Source organism: Ixodes scapularis, unplaced genomic scaffold (genome assembly GCF_016920785.2).
Source record: "Ixodes scapularis isolate PalLabHiFi unplaced genomic scaffold, ASM1692078v2 ptg002859l_1__unscaffolded, whole genome shotgun sequence".
Lineage (NCBI taxonomy): Eukaryota > Metazoa > Arthropoda > Arachnida > Ixodida > Ixodidae > Ixodes > Ixodes scapularis.
The window spans coordinates 11,923-16,869 of NW_024610274.1; the positions used below are offsets into that span (position 1 = coordinate 11,923).

The following is a 4,947-nucleotide window of genomic DNA, read 5'->3' on the forward strand; positions in this document are numbered from 1 at the left end:
ACCCGATTCCCCTGACGATGCAAATAGACACCGGGGCGGCGGTGTCTGTAGTCTAGCTAGAACTGTACAAGAAAAGGTTTCCTAATCTGGTCAAGGGAAGTAGTGGAGTTGTTCTTCGAGCATGTACGGGTAACAAGGTGAAACCGGTAGGGGAGGCTCAGGTACAAGTGGAGTACCAAGACGAAGTTCACAAGTTGCCGCTGGAGATTGTGAACTTCAAAGGTGCCCCGCTTTTGGGACGTGACTGGCTTGAAGTGATGAGGTTCGATTGGACTAGCAGCAAGGTTGTCCAGTGCTTGGAGAAGGGGAGCAAGGAAAAACTCGACAAGCTTTTAAAGGACTTTTCTGAGGTATTTTCAGACGATCTGAGCCGTCTTCAGGGGTTTGAAGCTCACCTCAAGCTGAAGAGTGGATACACTCCAAAGTTCCTCAAATCAAGACCAGTGCCCCACGCCCTGAAGGCAGCAGTTTCTAAAGAACTGATGGCGCTGAAGGAGGCAGGGATCCTGACCCAGGTGGACAGCAGCGAGTTTGCATCGCCCATCGTGCCGGCTGTCAAAAAGAATGGAGACATAAGAATCAGCGGCGACTAGAAGTCAACAATCAACCCGTGCTTGGAGGTCGACAACTATCCACTCCCCAGGATAGAAGAGATGTTTGCAACGTTGGCAGGAAGAAAGATTTTCTCAAAGCTGAACCTCTCAAATGGCTACCTACAGATGGAGATGCATCCTGCAGCGCGGAAGTGCCTCACTATCAACACCCAGTTGGGGCTATTCCAAGTGAACCGTCTTCCCTTCGGCATAGCGTCGGCACCCTCCATTTTTCAAAAAACTATGGATCAAGAGCTCCAATGGTTGCCGCAGACCACCTGCTACCTGGACGACATCCTGGTGACGGGAAAAACGAAGGGTGAGCATCTTGAAAACTTGAAAGCGGTCTTAACACGATTGCAAGCTAAAGGAATGCGTCTTCAGAAAGAAGTGAAAATTCTTCCAAACGGAAGGTACATACCTCGGTCATGTGATCAGTCAGGATGGTCTGCGAACCATGGGGGATAAAGTAGCAGCACTTCAAGATGCACCCCCTCCAAAGAACAAAACAGAGTTGCGTTCATTCCTCGGGCTTGCTAACTACTATGGCAAATTTCTACCGAACTTAGCAACTACCCTGTATCCTCTGAATCGTCTACTACGGGAGAATACATGGGAATGGAACACGGACTGTCAGGACTCCTTCGACTCGCTTAAGAAGCTTGAGACGTCAGCACCAGTCCTGACGTATTTTGACCCGCGTCGACCCATTATACTGGCATGCGATGCATCTGCGTATGGAGTGAGGCAGTCCTGTCCCATGTGTTTGAGGATGGAACAGAGCGTCTAATAGCTTTTGCTTCTAGGACCCTGACTGAGCACGAGAAGAATTATTCTCAGCTAGAGAAAGAAGGCCTAACTATCATATTTGAAGTAAGAAGATTCTACTAATATTTGTACGGCTATCACTTCACGCTGTTCACTGAGAACGCTCCCTTACAGAAAATCCTAGGCCCAACGACCGGGATCCCTACGATGACAGCAGCAAGGCTTCAGAGGTGCGCCTGTCAGCTAGCCGCACACCGCTACACCATCGTCCACCGGTCTTCCGAGGAAAATGCCAACGCAGAGTGCTTGTCAAGACTGCCAAAAGTAACGGACGACCCCAACACCGACGCTGTCGACGAAACGTACGCCTTCTACTGTGAGTACTTTGACAATGTACCTCTTAAATGTAAATACATTGCACGGGCGACGTCCAGAGACCCTCTCCTAAGTCAGATCGTGGAAAGAGTAAAGCATGGTTGGGGTCCAGAACGCAAGCCAATCGATCCAGAGTATGTGCCCTTTCACGTACGCCACAATGAGCTTTCACTCCACCAAGGATGCCTCATGTGGGGTTTACGGGTGGTGATTCCGAAGACTCTGCAGAAAAGGGTCCAAGAAAAACTCCACGCGGACCATTATGGCATCGTGCGCACTAAGGAAATGGCTGGGAGTTATGTTTGGTGGGCATCGATTGATAAAGACATTGAAAGGGAAATCAGAGGGTGTACCATGTGTCAGCTGCACCGAAACAACCCGTCCGCTGCTCCCCTAAACCCTTGGGCATGGCCGACACATCCATGGGAGAGACTGCATGTGGATCTGGCGGGACCTTTCATGGGAAATACGTTCCTCATCCTAGTGGATGCTCACTCCAAATGTCCATAGGTATTTGAGTTCTTCGCACGGTTTGGCTTGCCCACAACCATGGTTGCTGACAACGGGCCTCAGTTCGTGTTTGAGGAATTTTGAGCTTTTTCTAAAGCACAACGTTATCGCCCAGGTCACGTCTGCAATATACCATCCCGCTACAAATTATTTAGCTGAGCGATTTATTCAGACCATGAAAAACTACCTGCGGAATACAACTTCGAGCCAACCCTTCCGTACAAGGTTGTCACGTTTTCTTTTGTCGTACAGAAACACCCGGCACCCGACAACAAGGAAGTCTCCGGTCCAGTTGTTGCTACAGCGGAGTCTCCGGACCAGACTGGAGCTCCTGTAGCCATCCGTTGCAGACTGTGTGGGCGACGCACACTACTGCAAACAGCGGCAACACCCAGGGCAAGAGCGTTCTTTCACTCCAGGAAACCATGTCTATGCCAGAGACTATAGAAGTGGTCACAAGTGGCAGCCAGGAACAGTCACTGCCCAGACTGGCCCAGTGTCTTTCCAAGTGCAAGTCTCCCCGGGACAGGTGTGGCGAAGACATCAGGACCAGTTGCTCCGAGCACCGTCGCAAGACTCTGGACCTTCCGAGCAGCGTCAAGACGAGGCAGCAGAAGTGTCTGCCACGGCTTTGACAGGCAGCACACCTGAAGACAGCGCAGGGCGCAGGCAACAGATACCTACCACAGGCGTCTTTGCCTGCACCGTCCGAAGTCCCAAGGCCAAGAAGCAGCGGTACGACCCAAGATGCTGAGACGCTCATGGATGCAGATAATAGTGACGGAGAGCGACGGTATCACATACGAGATCGGCGCAAGCCTCGGAGACTGATTGAAGAGTGAAAAAAAAAGAAAAAAAGAAAGCGACAGACTTGAGCAATTACTTACTGTTAATGGCCGGAAGTTGTTTGCCGGGTATGTTTGTTTAAAAAGGAGGAGAAAGATGTGGTGTCCACGGGGCGCTACGAGCTCCGGGGCGGTGGCAGGGCAAAACCTGGTGCGCTCGGCACTTTTGAGTTGTATTCGGCACGAGCGGTGCTGGAAAGTGGGCTACGTGACGAAGCATCGCCTGTCATAAGCGAGCATGTCGGGCGCTACCCAGATCTCTGTGACTGGGAACTCAAAATCCGCTCGCAGGAGCTGAAGCTGGAGATTCTGCGAATGAGGGCTGAGGAGCGGAGCGGCGGAGACAAATCTGTGTCGAGTTCGGGACAGTGTTTGAACCAGGAGAGTCGCGGGGACGTGCGCCGCTATGTCAAGCTCAAAAAACGGTCATAGAGACGTACCTCGCTACGTTTGAGACAATCTGCCAGATAAATCAGATTCCGCCGGAGCTACAGGCTTGCGTCTTGGCGTCGGTATTGACAGGAATTGCCCCCGAGGCCTATTCGGAGCTACCCGTTGCTGAGGCAGCGGACTATGAGGCTGTAAATATGACGCTTCTGGCGCGCTACCACCTGAAGGCCGAAACGTACCGAATTAAATTCAGAAGCGTCAGCCGGGGTCCGGACGAATTGCGTACGGAGAGGACAGCCAAAATGTGTCGCTTTTTCGACCGGTGGATGAAGGCGGAAAAGGTAGAGGTAGATGACATGGCTAGGATGAAGAGCCTGATAGTCATGGAGCAAATGGGGAATGCACTACCGCTGGAGGTAATCACCTGGGCCCGAAATCGTCAACCGGTGACCCATGAGGAGTTCGCTAAGCTTGTTGACCGGTACGAAGAGAACCGGAGATCTCGGGAAGTTCAAGCAGTGCGCAAAGGGTTGTAGTCTTTCCCGGTCAAGCAGACCAACATTGACTGGCGGCCGACCGCAGTCGGTGGTTTTAATTGCGGCAGGATGGGCCACATGAGTAATGAGCGTCGATCCGCGCCGACTTGTTTTAATTGCGGGAAAGCGGGACTGCGGGGCTGCTCAGAGACCAAGGAAAATAATTGAGAATGGGCGACTGTCGGGCGTGAGGCACGCCAACAGGGCAAACTTGCCTCCCCAGACTACGATGGTTCGCACGAACAGTGGTGTCGACGGGAGTGATTTATTCACGCGGTTCTGTTGGCCGGTGATAATCAATGACACAGTGGTAATGGGCTTTCGAGACTCAGGAAATACTATTACGCTTGTTGACGAGTCCTTCGTTCCTCCGAATCAGCGGTTCGAGTCGCACTCCAATATCAGCACGCCCGAGGGAAGAGTGGTGCGTCCCCTTGCGAAAGTCCGGGTGTCGGGCCTGGCACTAGGAAGGGGGCCTGACGAGAATCCTGATGAGTGCGTAGTGGCACTGTGCCGGAATGAACTGCCAAGTGGAGCAAAAGACCTCCTCGGGAACGATCGTTCAGCAGACAGCAGAGGATTCACCGATCCCATCACCACTGCTGCTAGAAACGAGGTGATGAACGCGTCAGGTGACGGTAAGCAGGTGCCTGAAGTGTTGGGACACACAGAGGTCGCGTGTGGCCTTGACAAAGGATCTGAAAAGACATTGATGACAACTTGCGCGCAGGAGAGGGAAGACCAAGCACAGCTGGCAAGGGACAAGAGACGGGATGATTGGGAACTGGGAGCGCTGACCACGTTGGAGAGGCTCTCCACTGACGTCAGTGATGTGATCGAAGAGAACGCAGGCGATAAGGGACTGGACAATGGAAAAGACGAACGGATTGCTGGTATCCAGCTGTGTTCGTCTTTTAGAAGAGAGCAGGC

General features: G+C 52.3%; 1 pseudogene; it reads left to right on the plus strand.

Moving 5' to 3' along the window:
* Window positions 1-2,421: 2,421 nt before the first annotated feature.
* LOC120836603 lies at window positions 2,422-3,088 on the plus strand (annotated as a pseudogene).
* The last annotated feature ends 1,859 nt before the right edge of the window (window positions 3,089-4,947 follow it).